Consider the following 17,841-nt stretch of genomic DNA (forward strand, 5'->3'; position numbering starts at 1 on the left):
AGCGGCCATGTCGTAAGTATTCAAAGCATTTCCCGGCGTGCAACATCAGAAAGTGAGTGGCCAGGGGCATTGATCTGAGAAAGGGAAAGGAGGCAGGGCTGATATCACTACTGCCGCCGCCCCCCGCCCCCCGCCGACAGCAAAGGCAAGATGAGACAACACACAGACCGGCAGCCAGCACACACGCAGCCCAGAGGCAGGGAGGAAGGCAGGGAGCGGGAAGCGGAGAGAAGGGAACCGAACGCCCGAAGAGAAAGTGAGCGCAAAAGAGAAAGTGAAATCTCGCCTCTTCCCCCACCCCAGCACACGCGCACGCTCCCAAACCCAATCCCCCCCCGCCCTCCCGTCGCGATCGCCACTCCAGGAGCTATTAGCGAAGGCTGCAAGCTCTACGCACGGTTTCCCGGGAGTAAGCCCCACTGAACCCAGAGGGAAGTGCGTCCTGGTAAACATTCATAGGGTCGGGATGTCCAAGCATGCTTCGTATATAACTCCTATTGAAATCCATCAGATTTACGTCCAAGTGGTGTTTCGTTTAAGAGGGCTTTATCACTCGAATAAGTGGGCATAGGATAGCAGCCTTATTCGGAAATAAAAAGCTTTGATTTCAAGGATATCTTCTTCCATACAAGTGAATTTAGGGACTGTCAACCTGCACCTGATTCCGTGCGTGCTTTCTCGAAAGTAAACCCCACTGCGCTCTATGACGCTTACTCCCAAGAAAGTGTACAGAGAATTTCAGACTTAGCTGGAAGTTAGACACATTAACTTAAATATAATTTATTGTCAAACTATACAGTCAATTTTACGGATTCCTAGTAAACCCAGCTCACTTAAATGGGATGATTCAGCAAGACTGTCTTGTTCGGCTGGATCGTGCCCTATTTATTAGTACTCCCCAATACCACCGATTTCGGTGGTTTTTAAATGCACGATTAGTTGCTTTACATTATACTCCTATGCATGCCTACTCAGAAGTAAATCTTATTTCAGTGAGACCAAAGTATAGAATAATAGCTGTGCGGCCCGATCCTATACATATTTACTCAGAAAAGCCCCTCTGATTTCAATAGGATTTACTTCTGGGTCCGTTACTCTTTGCCTGCTCCTCTGCGCATGATAACTCGAAAGTAAGTCCCATTGAAGTCCGTAGGATTTTCTTCCAAGCCGAAAGAATTTAGGATAGATGCGGAGTACTCACTGATTATATACACAATTACTGCCCGATCCCTCAATGCATGTTTAATTAGACGCCCCACTGAAGTCACGTATTGTACATAGGATTGTCCTGTTGCTTGAAAGCTATTTCATTGAAATCCACGAGATCTATTCTCAAACTTGCTATGTAAACAATGGTATGGAATTGCAATTTAAGTTTCCGGAGTCATGCCGATCGAGGCTAGAATGTTGTGCGAACTACTTAGGAATGAGGTTTCTTTGAGTCGGGTAACTTCTGAGCGCAGTTGCATAGGATCAGGCTTCACAGTTTACTGTGAACGGTAAGGCCAGGCTGAAAGTAAAGTTGAAGGGGAAGGGTGATACACTGGAGAGAGGGAAATCCTTCCTTTGGGGAGCAGGGAGACGAAGGCTTGTTATTTCTTGCGCATCCTTCGCCTGTATAGACTGGCTATAGGAAAGGAGGAGATGGGGGGGTGGGAGAAAGGGAACTAGTGAGAAATAGGAAGGTGGGTAGTGCAGTAAGCAGAAACTGCGGGTGGGGGATGATTAAAAAGGTAATCTGGTGACATGAGTCCTTCTTCGGTCCTGAACATCAGTGTTGCGCAATCCAGCAAATGTTTACTCAAAGTAAATCCCACAGAGTGAGCCGTACTCCTAGTAAGTGTATGTATAATTGCCCCAGTAAGTCCTACTGACTGACTTCCATGGCATTATAGTTAGGACCAAGCTGGAAAAGTTAAAAGAAAAGTTTCTCTTTCAGCCCGATTCCATGCGCTCTTACTCAGAAGCCCCAAGTGGTTCACGGTGGGACTGACTTCTGAGTAAACGTGCAGAGAGAGGATCGAGCTGTTTAACTTTTACCAAGTCTGGGATCCTGTGCATCTCTACCCCATTAAACCCATTAAACTCTGTTAACTTGCTGCTGAGTAAACGTGGACACGATCGAGCAGCAATATTGTGCACGACGCTTACCTGCTGAGAGTAAGTCCCACTGAACACAGCGGGACATCTGAGCTAATATGCGTCGGATTGCTCAGAAAGTGAAGCAGAGGCAGACTGCGCTCTTAACCGCGATCTTTGAAATCCAAAGGACTCACTCACTTCCGAATAACTTCGGATAGGCTTGGTGTGTGGAGGGGGATCACTGTGCAGTGCAATTACCCTTGAAATGGAGCGAGGTGGCAGTTCGCTGCGGGGTGGTGGGGTGCGTGGTGGGGGTGGGGTGGGGGATCGAACTCCGGACAGTGCTTACTGGGCTCTGTTAAAGTCGCCCCCGATCGGCTTATTCGGGATGGAAATCCGGCTGTCTGTATTGGCAAGTCTGGGGGAAGAGGGCAATAAAGTGGTGAGGGACAGAGGGGCACATAACTGGAAGTCCAGAGAGGGAGGTCGTGGGTGCTGTAGGAGAGATCCCCGCGGAGATACTGCTCGCTGGCGGGACGATTCTCAGGTTGCCCCTACCCTGCGGCGGCCCCGGTACCCGAAAGGGAGTGGCATGTTCGGAACTGGCGCTTCCTTAGAAGTGTTAATTAAAAAGTCAGGCTGGGGAAAAGAAGGGAGAGATGCCGGGAGTAAGCCAAAGTAGAGGGTTTGGGAATGTGGCATGAAAGAGAAAGATCTCTCCATCCACCCCCTCCAATTTTTTTAATTTTTTTTTTTTTTTTTAAGTCAACCCTTGAAAGAAGCTTTTGAAACTGTCAGGGCACCGGCATCATGTGAGCAAACAAAAGTGGAAAAACTAACGTGGCTCTCCTTTTTTATTTGATTCACACCTAGGTGGAAAGGCTGAAAGTCTGAAGAGTGCGAAAGGCAGCCTCCAAGCCCACAAAACACAACAAGACGGTTGTTGATTCGGCTTTGTGTTTTTGGCCATTCCTTTCCCACTTCCCACACTTTCCAAGAAGAATCAGATCACGACAGAGAAGCTTTTCAGTTCTAAAATAGCTGCATAGGTTTCCAAAGGCCAAGAAGGGAGCCTCAGTGGGCCACCGAGGGCTCCCTGAAGCCCAAAGGTGCGGGCTTGAGTAGAATCCTTGGGCAGTGCGAGAGCGGGCTAAATATTCATCCCTAAATCGTAATGGAAAGGAAAACTTGCGAGGTTGTCTTGAACTGGTTTTATTTTAATTAATGTGTGTGGCAGGGAGGATTTTTTAAAATCTTTATTACCTCTTCTTCTTTCAGGCACTATTATGACAGTGTAAGATATTCTGGTCCGTTTAAATGCCGATTTTGGAGAAATAAATCATTTAAAAGTTGAAATCTCTAGAAGCTGTATAGTTCTAGTTCTAATTCTAATAACCCTCCCCAAGTTATAGGGACTAAGGGAGTTCTCCAATAAAATGTGGGAACTTACCAGCTTGGCAGACCATTTGATAATCGGAACCTTTAATGTATTTAGTTTTGATTCCCAAAATTCCATTAGTAGCATGGCTATAACAATTTAGAATTTTTCCCAAAAAGTTTGAGCCTGGTGTCTTTCAATATTTTCAATACTGCTTCTTTATTCTAGTGTAGTTTTACTCAAACAGTATCCTAATCTAAACTTCAGGGAACACCCTAAAATAATATTTTAAAATCAATATTTGTTTATATTGTTAGAAGGACTGAGGTTCTTCCTCTGATCACGCAAATTACATCAAATATTATTATACATATATCTTCTCCCTACCAAAAGTTAAGACCTGAAAGAAATTGATGAAGAGACCTGTGCTATTCATAACTTTGCACCAACTGACGCTGCTGGTAACAAAATATGTTTCTTTACAGATGTTGTATCTCTGACTCTTGAACATTATTTTCTGATGTCAACCCAGCTAGTATTGCCGGTCCAAACACCCAAACAGTAAGGAACTTGCTTTTTCTGCTATTTTGTTCTCTTTTGATATTCCTGAGCATTGTCGGGAGTGTCATCTCAATCAATGCACCAAAGAAGCATCAGGTGGTAGGTATTCATTTACAAAGAAATTGAAAAGGCAGAAAAGGGACGACATGGGAGCATCTTTGTACTACGGCACAAAATGCCGACGGTACAAAATAATATTGCAGAAATCTGGGAGGAAGGCTCGCCTACAGGATACATTTGGGGCGATTGCAAAACTCGGGATAACAACTCTTTAGTCTATAGTCTTACCAAAGGGACAAATTAGGACTAAATAGCAGATACAGAAACAGATTTGTATTGCATTGCAAAGTGCATCGGAAATAAGTTTCATTCAAAATTTGACTTCCTTCCAAATGAGACTTACTTCCAAGTAGACTTCCAAGTTTAGGATCGAGGTGCAAATAAGTAACTCCACATAGTACAAAGGAAAGGGAGAGACGACTTAACACACTCCCGACCTTCAACACATCGATTTTTAAATGAAGTCTAAGGGACTGAAATTGAATTTACTTCCACGAGTAACCGTTCCAAGGATCGAGGCTTTAGGTACCTGTTAAGGGTCAGGTAGCCATGACTGGACCCTAATGTAAGACCCCTGCATTGCTTCCCACTACTAATGTTTAAAAGCCACCGCAGTGAAGTGATTGCGACCTAGGGAGAGAGAGGAAGAGCAGGAGCAGGAGGAGGAGGAGCAGGAGCATGAAGGCTTTTGAAAGAAACGGGACTTTTCTCTGATGCTCGGTACCAGAATCCGCTGGCCTCCCCGGCGAGGCTTTTCCTCCGATGGCATCTCCCTGCTATTTCTCTCGTCCATCCAGTCCCCTTGGTGTCCGGGGGTAAGGAGTCTGATTAAGAGGACTTTTGCCAGCCCGATCATCAGCAGGGTTAGGAGCGCCTAACTCCAAGGAAACCCACGGGCATTAGGCGCGCCCAACTCTGCTAGCGTTTCTCAACTTTGGAGCTCAAACGGGCGGGGAGGGGAGAATCCGCTTCAACAAGTCTTCTTTCTATAAACTTTTCTGCATTTCTCCCTTTCACCCGCACCCCATCGCAGTTAATCACGCAGGACAGACAGACAAGCACCCAGACAAGCTGCTCCCCTCAACCCTGTTCCTTGGGAGGAAGACCCACGGCAATCAGTGCGCTTTACTTTCAAGTAAGTGTGCACACTAGCGGGCCCTGCATTATTCAGGGAGTAGGAACAGCGGGGTGGTAAGACTGTGATCCGAAGCAGGGCTTTACCTGGAAGTATATCCCACTGAAATCGGCAGGGAAGGCTGCAGCCCCCTAAGCACGTTTACCGGGGAGTAAGTCCCATTGAACTTGGTGGAACTTACTTTCGAGTAAACAGGCTTAGGCTCAGACTCCAAGTCCCATTCCAAAGAGCTGACTTCCCAGTAAAGTGTGTCGAGAGAAATTTGTCCCCCTCCCATAGGTAAAGCGCTTTTACAGGTGGAAGAAACTTCATAAGAATACTGCAGATCAATACAATAATAATAACAGCAGCAGCAGCAATGTATAGAGAAGAGAAAAGAGACGCTCTTTTCGAAGAACAAACTTGGAAACAAAACTTGCACGCTGGGCGGCTGCAAACGTGCTGCCAGGCCAAAGTTAGCACATGGTTCTCTCGAAGGCCATCCCATCCCCAAAGGGTTGAATCCTCAGACAGCCGTGAGCCCCCTCTCCGGGGAGATTTGCATTGGAGGGGGCAGAAGCAAGCCCCGCCACACACGCGCCTGTCAGCATGCCTCCCCCGGGCCAGCCGCCTTTTGTGCCGGCCAGGCATTGTCCTTTGGGCGGAAGGAAGTGGCACTTGGAGTTCATCTGACACCCCAGCCAGAGCGGCTGCGACCACAACGCCAGCCTTGCAACTCCTCCAGTCACCAAGACCCCCCCCCCCCGCGCGCCTTTGCCTGCCCACTTCCCTCGTCTCCCCCCGCCCTGCCAAGGTTTGCCAAAGTTTCTTTTCCCCGGCTAAAGAAAAATTCAGAAGAAAAGTTGCTGCTTAATTTGTGCCCCCCCCCGCGCCCCCGCCTGGGAAAGTTGTTTGGGAAGATTCCTCTTGTGTCCTATGTGGAGTGCAGAGGCAAGCGGAGGGAGACACACACACACACACACAGAGAGAGAACCTGGGATTTGCATTCTGCTGCTGCTGCTAGAAGGCTGGGGGTACTTACAGTGCGAGAGGGCAGGCTGCCTGCGGAAGGCTCTGATTCACCGAGGCTGCACTGAGAGCGAGGAGAGAGAGAGAAGGGGGAGTGCCACACTGGATACACCTTCACCGCAGCTCATCACATCTGCCAGCCTCTCTCCCCTCTCTCTTTCATTTCCACATTCCCTTTGTTCCTGCAAAAAAAAAAAAAAAATACACGTCACATCAGAGTCCCCAGATGCAGTCTTCTACACCAAAAGGAGCGGGGTGGGGGGAGAGAAATATGAATAATTCAATCAAACAGTAGATAGTCTCTAAGGCAATAAAATGTATTGCACTTAAAGCAACCGAGGGTAATGATTACCGCGAAGGAATTCGAAGCAAGCATCATAATCGTAATCGTCATAACAATCTAGGCTCTGCAAACTTCCAGGAACAAATTAAAAACAAAGTTTCACAAAAAAATTTTTTATTAATCCTTTGCCACCCTCACATAACTTTGCCTAGCCCTTAAAAAGGCGCGGGGTAAGAATCAGAACTTGTTCCGGACGTTTGGGATGAAAAGTGTCACCAGAGTGTAGGAAGTGTGTCTTCTCCCAAAGACAAGCGAGGTAAAGGAGGTTTTAAAAAAGAAACAAACCCAAATGTTTGTTTGATTGCTGAAGCGCGTTTCCAGGGGATCACCTCCAGGGGTTCACCGTCCCGACGCCCCAAGCAAATCCGACCACACACGCGCGTCCCCTCCGCCCCAGCGCTTGGGTCTCCCCCCAGCCTCGTGCCGCCTGGCTCTTCTTGGCATCCTTACCTGCTTCCTAGATCTCAAAAGAAAGCTTTACAGGCAACCAGTCATCCTGGCAATCGGCTATTTGTTCCGCGCTCGAGGAGGAGGTGGGTGGGTGGAGAGGGGGTGGGGAGGGAGAAGGGAACGCGAGGGATCTCTAGACCACAAGCCGCGAGTGAAAGCGGGAGGGCGCGGGGGGAGGAGGACAGACACCCGCCGTCAATTGACTTCTGTATGTGTTAGGGCTGAGTTGGCACTGCCGCGGGAGAGCAAGGCAGCAAAAGAGGCGGCCGAGACCTCCTGCAAGTTTGTCACCACCCGGCCACAAACTGGGCGGAGAGGCCAAGTGACAGCTCCTCCAGCCAGCCTCGGATGGCTGCCCCCGCCTGAGCGAAGGTGGCCTTTGGCTCTTGGGAGGGAAGCGCCGCGCTGTGCCGCGCGCCTCTCTGTGTTCCTCGCGTCTACTTAGGATCGTGCGCCAGAACCGCGGCGGGCCGCTTCGCAGCCAACTCCGGAACGGAGCGCCATGTGGAGTTTGCAGTCTTAGTTCGCTCCCTCGGCAGCGTCAAGAGCTCCCGCTGCCCTGACAAACATGAAGCACAGGTAAGGGGAGGAGGGGGCGGGGGGAGTAGGTGAGACGACAGAGGGGAGTAGGTGAGACGCCGGCGACGATGCCTTTTATTCAGCGCCCGATCGGTGGTGAAGTGGCATCGCTCTTTGGCGTGCAGGGCAAGTTAGGCGCTAGCCCAGAAGCGCTTTCTTTTTCTAACAAGGCAGACGTGACGGATCCCCAAACCAAAATATTAGCGGCACCGTTAGCTTAATAGGAGGTAAACTGCAGAAAGACACACGCGCGCTCACTCGCTCGCCCAGCCGATGCTTGGCAGGGCTTTGTGGATGTGCCTAACGCGCCACCTCGAGGCCAACTCGTCAATAGCAGCATGCGGGTGAAGGAGAGCGGCGTGGGGGGGGGAGGTCGTCTTGAGGAGGCAAAGCTTGGCAAGGAGAGTTTGGGTGAGCACTTTGCAGAGGCGGGGCGCGGCGGAGGCGCTCTGTGAGGACGGTCGTCGCGCACGTCGTGGAAGAAGGAGGTCGAGGGCGGCTGAGAATGGCCGGAGGGCGGAGGCACTTAGGGGGGCGGCAGCCGCAGGAAGGCATCGGCTCGCCCGGTCTGACCAGGGATACGAGCCGCACATGACTCGAACCAGGGGCGTAACAAGGCTGGAGTGGGCCCAGAGACAAAATTTTAAAATGGGCCCCTCGCTGATACACACACAAACAGTTCACAATATACAGTCATGTGACTTCCCTCTGGGGGCCCCCTCGAGGCGTGGGGGCCCCCAGGCAGCCGCCTCCCCTTGCCTAATAGTAGTTACGAAGGCACTTCTCTAGAGGAAGGAAGCCCCTTGGCCTTCGAGAGGACGGTCTGGCTGGTTGCTCTCCGGGGGTCCGTCTCCACAGGGGAGCGTAGTTTCCAAACGCTGTTTCCCTTTTAGTCCTCCGCAGCCGCTTGAGCTGGACAGCCAGCATCGTGACGGACAGGGCTGATGGGGCCAGGGCGCCGCCGTCCTCTGTTCTTTGCGAAGGAATCTGACAGGCACTCACTCTGCCCGGAGCCCGGACGAGACGCACTCAGACTGTCTGCCTTGTAATGGGGTTGTTGTCTGTCTAGTTTTCTCCCTCGAGGAATAGTTTTACTTTTGTGAGTTTCCCCAAGTTTCTTTTGAGGAGGCTGGTAGCTGTCCAGGCGCTTGCTCTGTATAATCTGTCTAGAGCTGGAATGGGAGAAAGTTACAGAACAGGTTAAAAAAGAAATTCCCACTGCCCCATCTTGGGGATGCTCACTCAAAAGTAAACTCCCCCTTTGGTTCACTGGTACTTTCTCCCACGTAATCATGCACAGGATTGCAGCTCAAGCCTCTTTGCGTGTTTTACTGGGAAGTATCACTGTTCAGTGGGTTTTTCTTCTAGTAACTGGTAAAGATGCCCTCCATAACTCGTTTATCACTCTGAAGTAGTGCTATTCAAATCAGCAGAAATCTTCAGGTGGAGGGGTGTGTGTGTGTGTGTGCACACACACAATGACCTAATTCCATATTCCTCAATCAGTCATTATTTAATCATTGATATTCCATATCCCTTAATCAAGAAGAATACCTTGGTATTTACAGTGTGATACAATAAAAGAGATGCTTCCATTAAAGGCTGAGGTGTGAGACTGAAAGCTAAAGAGAGTTTATGCAGAGCATAACTATCTATTTATTTAAAACATTTCTGTTCCATTCTGCCTGTAATATATAGGAATGTCAAGGTGTGATGTCTACACTGTAGTTGGAAGCTTGTAGTTTGGGTTTTGTGGAGGGACCACCCCCACCCCACCCCCACTGCCCCAAGCAGTAGGAAAACACTCATCACCTGCCTAGCAAACTGTATCACCTTGAGGAATGCTCACTTTCTCCTTCCATAGGTTGTAATCGGCAGATAGTCTGTTTACTACAGCTTGGAACTTCGTCAAGGTTGCTTTTAAAAGCTTTCCCTGTTTTTTGAGACAAAATTGATTTATGTTAGTTGGGTAAAACAGTACTGACGAAACTTTAATAGTTAGCAAGTACACAAATAGGAGATGGGGTAGTTAATGTTGCAAATAAAGAAGTGGACATTTCAGAAAATTAAAACAACCCCCTGTATGCTTTTCTATTATGGACAGTCCAGCCATTCCTAGGTAATGTTTTTGGATACTTATCTGAAAGAAAAACTTATTTTAAAAAACTATGGCTGACATCCTTACTAAATTTACTAGAGGACATCCTATTGAAATTTAGCAGCCCTTTAGACTACTCTCTGAATAGTACTAGGATGTCAGGATGTTAGCCACTGGGTTCAAAACTTACTTCTAGCCATGGCTGCAAAACTAGCAGTTCCGTTACTTCAAACTCCACAATATGTTACTTGAGAACTCTCTGAAGAGTCTTAATGCACAATTGCAAGAACGTTGACTCAGAAGTGAGTTCCACTGGGTTCAATGGATCATACTTCTTAGTACATTTGCTTAGGATTGCAGCCTTAGTTTTGTCATCTTCTCTAGCTGTGCAGCCAATAATGTTTGATGCAACCAAAAACTTCCAAGAGACTCCCTCTAGTCTATAGAAACAGGAACTCTGTGGCTTTCAGTTAAAAAGTGGTCTTGTTTTCTCAGCAAAGCAAGGCTACAGTCCTCCATACACTTACCTGGGAGTGAATTAACACATGGGATCAGGTTTTATAATGGAACTATACATGGAAGTGGAAGTTAAAGGAGTTCTATAGCAGGGATTCTCAACGTTGGGTCCCCAGATGTTATTGGACTTCAACTCCCATAATCCCCAGCCCCAGTAGCCTTTGGTTGGGGATCATGGGAGATGAAGTCCAAAAACATCTGGGGACTCAACATTGAGAATCCCTGTTCTATAGGAAGGCAGCAAAGGCCCTGAACAACTATAAATCCTTAATTTCATATTGCAGTCAAGTTAGCTAACTGAAGATCACTGCAGTGTATATAGGAATGTTCCTGACCTCTGGGCCCTTCCTCATGAATGCTAGAAATGAAACAAAGCAAGGTGTCTGTGTTAAATACAATTTATCCTGATTCCCAAATCAGATGTGAAAATCCTCCCTGCTTACCACCTCTTGTAACTCTGAACCAAAGACTATTGTCCTCAACCCTGGGAAATCAATGGCACAATCTCCATGGACTGGAGTGGCTCTGGATTGCTAGCAAAGACCATTCCTTATTCATTCATGGGGTCACCCTAGTTTAGTTTGTGACAGCCTATGGTCAACAAATAAAAGCATTGTTTTGCTCTGGCTTAGTAGCTGAATTGTAAAAACTCAAGAGACAGTGGATATCTATCAATTGCTATTGTATATGTGCTTGAATGTTGACTATTGGTTTCATTCATTACACCACAGTGGGGAAATGCTTGACTAACAAGCAGAAGGTTGCCGGTTCGATTCCCCACTGATACTAACTATATCGGGCAGCAGCGATATAGAAAGATGTTGAAAGGCATATCTCATACTGCACGGGAGGCGGCAGCAATGGTAAACCCCTCCTGTATTCTACTAAAGAAAACCACAGGGCTCTGTGGGCGCCAGGAGTCGAAATTGACTTGACGGCACACTTTACCTTTATATTACATTACCTCTCTATAGACAGATACAAATATACAGATATATGGGCATAGATGGCACTAATAAATTTTGGCATCAAGTGTAAGTAATGTGGTTGCATGTCTTTCACTGTGTACACATCCATGTTGCAAATACTTGCAAAGACACAAGCAAAATATATGGGAAAGTTCTTTAGCAAAAGCCTTCTCACAGTGAATAAAAATAGTGAAGAACATCAGGGCTCTTGCACAACTCCCATTAATTTCAACAAGTGTTGGTGGGGTTGGGGTCTAAGGCACTTGCCTGTGGGTGGGAAATGCTATCGGAAGTGATTGATTTCTATATAATTTGTATATGCAGGTTGCACTTTTATATTGATCCCAATTTTCCCACATAAAACAAACAAACAAACAAACAAACAAGCTTAAAAATGCATTGTACAACATGGTTGCCTAATAGGCCCAATTCTGAGGTTCCTATCATTATCACATAGACATATCACATATTGCAAGACTTTAGCTTGAGTTAAAGACAGACAGAAAGTAATACACATCTATTTAAATCAATAAGAAGGAAGCAAGGTCATATTTTCAGTGCTTAGCCTGCTATGTCCTCAAGGGAAAGTTTTAACATTGGCTTCAGTTAGACACTGCATGGACATAAATGAATCAGCTACTATATTACTTAGAGCCACGGCTTCCTCCAGAATTACCTAGTTTACACTGCTGTGGGACTTACTCCCAAGTAAATGAAGTAATTCACACAATCAAAAACTCTGTTCTACCTGGATTTGGGAGCTGTGTTTGCTCCCAGTTTTCAGTTGTGTAGAACCAAGGTAAACCTGGGTTGAAGTGATTGTGATGGAAGCAAGGCAGGGGGAAAAGTTACCATGTTTTCCTCCTACCTTGCTTCCACAATTCCCTTCTACCCATGTTTTCCTCCTACCTTGCTTCCACACAATCACTTCTACCTGGGTTTTCTTCTTACCTTGCTTCCACACAACCGAAAATTGGGAGCACACACAGCTCCCGAACCTGGGGAGAACAGAGTTGTTGATTGTGTGAATGACCTCAATGTCTTTATAGATAGGGTGTTGGAGACAATAACATTGTTAGAAAGCTGCACAGGGAAGAAATAAGACAACTAAAGGATTATGGAGTGAGATAATAACAGTAAAGGTGTGGATTCTCCAAGGTAAAACTGCATTAAACACAGCTATATTAAGCAGCATCGTTGTAGGGAATGGTAGCTGTTACAATTAGTAAAATACTCGCTTATATAACACCTGCCTTAAATGGAAAGAAAATATATGCTGGTCAAAAGCAAGGCTGCACTCTCTTTGTACTGAAAAATACTTTACATTAGGAACTAAACCTAGTTTTAAAACTTAAATTATTATTCCTTTAAAATTGGGTTCTGATTTTGTACTCTTCAGTCAGGTGCTAACTGCAAACAGAGTTTTTCTGGGAATTGGCAGCACTGTTGGTTTCTTACGTGAATGATTAACAAAGAGAGCATAAGAAATATCCATTAACATTTGAAAGTGCTCATTAGCACATTTCAAATGAGGAACGTTTTATCATAACAGCAACATTCTTTAATATAATCTCTGTGTTTTATTATGAAGTAACCTGGAACAAGCATCTTATAAGTAGTGGCTTTCCAGTTTTTATACAAATGTCTTTTGACATATGGGAATAGTTTTGAAAACATACATAATGTTAAGCATAGATTAATGACATCATGCAAAGCTATATACAAATACTTTAATCAGTTTTATAGAATTTTATACACTATGAGCTATCCCTGCCTATGCACAAAACCTTGACAGTCTCCGTGAAGGTGTGACATCAGGCAGTGGTAATGGGATAGGACACACGTTGGAGGTCTAAAATTATATGTAAGCAAAACAGAGCAAAGGTATAGCTCTGTTGGCAGGGGTTTTTTGTGTTTTTAAAAAGCATATAATGTTTTATAGTACTGTAATTTCTTTAGTGGTGTACATTCTTCCTTTCTATGATGGAAGACGTTATTTGTTAGCTTGCAGTGGTATTAATATGTCGCCCAAGTTTACATGAACGTTATAAGAGAAAGAAATGAAACATAGAAAAAGATAACCTACATGCCATTAGTGTTTTTTAAGGTTCCAATTCAGATATGTTTATTTCAAGTAAATTTCATTGAAATCAATTGGATTTACATCCAGATAAATGCCTTTAGGACTAGGATGCTTCGTCCTGATTAAATTAGCATCATTAAACAATTGGTTGGGCTTAGGTTTTTAAACTATATATTCAGTAATCAAATGTTAATTCTGGTCCTTTCTGTTAACATATCTATTTAATAAATCTTATAGATAATGGGCATCATTGTATGGTTGTTAAAACTACATTTAAATTAAATGTTACATCCAGTAATGAGGTTTATGTCAATGTATTACAATATAATAATCAGGAAAAAAGCGAAGAGCAAGAGGGAAATGAATTATAAGTATACCAATTCATATTATAAATGAATTATAAGTATAAACTAATGGAATGCTATAATGTGTTAAAATTGTAAGTTGATTTGCAATTGGGTGAATTTGTATTTCAGAAAGATTGAAAGTAAAATAAATACAGAAAAAATATTTAATCGAGTGGTTCTAAGTACAGGGAATGTTATGTGTGTGTGTGTATATATATACACACACACACACATACACACACACCCCATATATACACACAGACACAGTATATACACCACACACACACACACGGAAAGATGTTATTCATCTATAACATCATCTCGTTTAATAAATGCATATATTAAATAATTATTCAACTTAGCATTCTGCTTTTGAGTGAAGAAGCAAAAAGATAAAAATTAAACATGGCAAATCCTGAGGCATAATTATACAATTTTTAAAAGGGAGAAAATGTCCATGAACAGATTGCTTTCCCCCTCACTTCTATAATGCAACCTCTGTGGACTGAGAACAGAATCTTTCCCAGGCAGACTCTATTGGCACCTATTACTGGAGAAGGGGTGGGGGATAGCAAATTTAAAAATACATTTTAAAACACATACATGCTATAATGGTTCAAGAAGATGATTTTCCATTGTATCTTTTGCTACATAAATATCTGAAGAACATTTGTGAAAAAAATTCATACCTGTTATTTCATAAAATGTCTGTTTCGCTTGTGATTGTCATTTAGAAAATACTGACCACCTTTTCATAGTACCCAATGTATAACATTTTGCAAGTTAATTAGCATTTCATTGCAGTTTTTCTCAATATAAAGAAGCAACCCTACTCAAGAATAAAATAATACAATAAATAAAAGTTATTAGATCTAAATTTGCCAGGAAATATAAAAATGCTTATTTTTGTGTGTGACCCATAGACTGAGTTGCAAACTGGTTATTATGTTTTTAAAAACCAAACAACAATTTTAAAGAAACAAACTGGCAAATGAGAATCAAATAAGAACCTGGGTGGTGCTGTGAATCTCATGTTTTTCTTCTTTTTACAGGAGCGCTACAAAAGAAGCATTTAAATCTCTAATTTTTCCTGACAATTAACAATGAAAAACAGATGTTTACAAAGCTGTTTTATATGCTGGTTTATAAGATGCTAAAAGATGGTTTGTGGATGTCAAGAAGGAAGAGCTGGATAACTGCTTGTCTGGTGTATTTTTAAAAGCATTTTCATTGGCTCAGTTATTGTTAATAATGAAAGAAACACTTTGTGCTACATGGCTGTGACTAAACTGCCATCATAAAGTCCTCAAACACACACACACACACGCCCAACTCTTACGATGTAATTTACAAAGAAGATAATAACAACACAGAATGATTTCACTCCTCTGAATGCTGCACATTTGCATACCAGGACTGTGTACAATGCACTCATAATGCACATTCATAATGACAAGGACTTCTTAGCAAGGCAAACTGCAGCCCGAGCCCTGCACTTTAAAAACAATCTGAGAGTACCACATTTCTCTTTCTGACATGGGAGAAACGGTTTGTGTCTGGATCCCAGGTGTTGGCTGCTTACATAAATGAAGCTCACATTTAATTCTCCACCTTAGCTGTGCATGGCAATTTAAATGATAATGCTGACTTATATGGTACAGCACAAAGCAATTTTGCTAGCAGTTATTTTGCTCAGTGTCATTTTGGGTGAAAAAATGGAAAATCAACATTCACATTAACTGTTGTTTCAAATAATTATTATATCACTTCAGTAATACTCTTCATAGATCCACAGATCCTATCTAGATCCATTTCAATCAGGCTTCAGGCCTGGCTTTGGATCAGAAACTGCTGGTTGCCCTGTGGGATGACCTGAGCAGTGGGGGGGGGGGAGTGCAACCTTGTCAATTATCCTGGATCTCTCAGCAGTTTTCGATACCACTGACCATGGTATTGATACCATGGTCAAGATGGTATTGACCATCTTTTGGATAGGTTGCTCAAGTTGGATGGGAGGCACTGCTTGGAGGTGGTTCCACTCCTACCTTGAGGCCCATTTCGAAAAGTTGGTGCTAGGGGATTACTGCTCAAAACCTTGGCAGTTATGCTTCGGGATTCCGCAGAGTTCTATTCTTTCTCCTATGCTGTTCAACATGTACATGCAACTGCTGGGAGAGGTCATGTGGACATCTAGCATGAGGTATCATCAGTATGTGGATGACACTCAGTTCTATCTCTCTTTTTCATCAGATGCTGGTGATACAGTGACTGTTCCGAATCGGTGCTCGGACGCATTAATGGACTGGATGAGGATGAACAAGCTGAGACTTAATCCAGACAAGGCAGAAGTATGCTGGTCGGTGGTTCCTCTGCCCGGGTGAATGATGTTCAGCCTGTTGTAGATCATGGGGCTGCACTCCCTGAAGGACCAGGTTCGCAGTTTGGGGGTTGCTCATTGATCCAGCACTGTCATTAGAGGCTCAAGTGGCCTTTGTGGCTCAGATCAACTTTTATCAGCTTTGGCTGATACGCCAACTGCAACCTTACATGGACAAAGACAGATTGGCCACAGTTACTCATGCTCTGGTAACCTTTTGCTTAGATTACTGCAATGCATTGTACGTGGGGCTTCCTTTGAAAATGATTCAGAAACGGCAGCTGGTACAAAATAGGGCTGCAAGATTATTAACTGGTACTGAATGTTTTGAGCATATTACACCAGTGCTTCATCAGCTGCTCTGGCTCCCAGTCAGTTTTCTGGCCCTATGGTTTTAACCTTTAAAGCCCTAAATGGCTTGGGACCGGGTTACCTGAGAGAGCACCTTGCCCCATATGTCCCAGGCAGCAGCGGCTCCAAAGGCCTTTAAGTCCAGGCTCCAAAATTGCCTAGATGCACCTCTGCTTGTAGTGCACACAAGACATATGCACAAAGTTGATTCTGGGAATGGTGAAAGATTTTTAACATGGAAAACGCAGCCAGAAAGTCTTTGCACATAGGCAGAAGAGGCAATTTACTGCACATGTGCAATTTGTCTTCTTCCCCCCTAATAATACAGTGGAGAGCAGCAAGATGCATCCCTGAAGACAGCCATAGGTGAACTGGACTGGGCATGTACATTTCCCTCATCTATAAATGGCATATTTATCTTACGCATTTCTGTAAAGTGAAATCCTAATAACATATATATTTTAAAACTCTGCTATATTATCAATAGTTGTATGAATTGTTTCAGTCATTTGAACTGGCATTTGAGGTGTAGACTCAACATTTTAATTTGTATGGCAATCCAATCCTAAACAACAACAATTTATATACCGCTTTTCAACAAATGTTTCCAAAATGGTTTACATAGAGAAATAAGTAAGTAAGTAAGATGGCTCCCTGTCCCCAAAGGGCTCACAATCTAAAATGAAACCTAAGATAGACATCAGCAACAGACACTGGAGGTACTGTGCTGGGGGTGGATAGGGCCAGTTACTCTACCCCTGCTAAATAGAATCACCATGTTAAAAAGGTGTCTCTCTACCCAGTTAGCAGGGGTCCTTTAAACACTTTAACATGGCAGTAAGTCCAAGAGATTAGAGTCAACCATATTTGCAAGGAAGTGCATTTAGGAATACAGGCTTAATGCTTCTTCCTAGCTACTTCTATCATTTTGAAAGAATATATCCTGGGAACTGCAAACATCTTGTTTTTGCCCTTTGAATGGATTTTATTTTCCACAACTCCACAACTCCCACAACCTTACTGAACAAAATAAAATATAGTTACCTATATAATACCAGTTGTATTATATAGTTGTTGTATTCTGGCTCCTTTGAAGACTGCATATTCAAAGGAAACTTGTTTAAGAAAAAAAGGAACAGCCTTGCTGGACCAAATTAAAGGCCCATCTAATCCAGAATCCTGTTTCTCAGTCTCTGGGAAGACTAAAAGAGGGACATGTGAGCAAATAGGCTTCTCCTGCCATTGCTCCCTACAACTGCAGAGGCACACTGCTTCCGAACATGGAGGTAGCCAATAGCCATCAAGACTAGTAGCCATTGATGAAAATTATCCTCCATGAATTTGTCTATTCCCCTTTTAAAGTCATCTTATGTAGGGGCTATCACCATATCTGGTGGCTTTGAATTCCATTAATTATTAGCGTTGAAGAAATGTTTTATTTTGTCCCTCCTAAATTTCCTGGCACTCAATTTCATTGAATGACCCCTGATTCTAGTATTGAACTT

The 17,841-nt window shown here is 44.1% G+C and overlaps 1 protein-coding gene and 1 long non-coding RNA gene across 3 annotated transcripts in view; one reads left to right on the forward strand and one right to left on the reverse strand.

Moving 5' to 3' along the window:
• Window positions 1-6,349, reverse strand: part of SOX6 (SRY-box transcription factor 6) — a 676,724-nt gene extending 670,375 nt beyond the window's left edge. For both annotated transcript variants that reach the window (XM_053252042.1, XM_053251996.1), the window contains exon 1: window positions 6,238-6,349. The gene's annotated coding sequence lies outside the window, so the exon portion shown is untranslated. The remainder of the gene's footprint in view (window positions 1-6,237) is intronic.
• Window positions 140-16,820, forward strand: LOC128326016 (uncharacterized). The gene is made up of 4 exons (XR_008307804.1): window positions 140-256; window positions 3,946-4,021; window positions 5,115-5,216; window positions 15,859-16,820. It is a non-coding gene; the product is annotated as an uncharacterized LOC128326016 (long non-coding RNA).
• Window positions 16,821-17,841: the final 1,021 nt, after the last annotated feature.

Source organism: Hemicordylus capensis, chromosome 1 (assembly GCF_027244095.1).
Source record: "Hemicordylus capensis ecotype Gifberg chromosome 1, rHemCap1.1.pri, whole genome shotgun sequence".
Lineage (NCBI taxonomy): Eukaryota > Metazoa > Chordata > Lepidosauria > Squamata > Cordylidae > Hemicordylus > Hemicordylus capensis.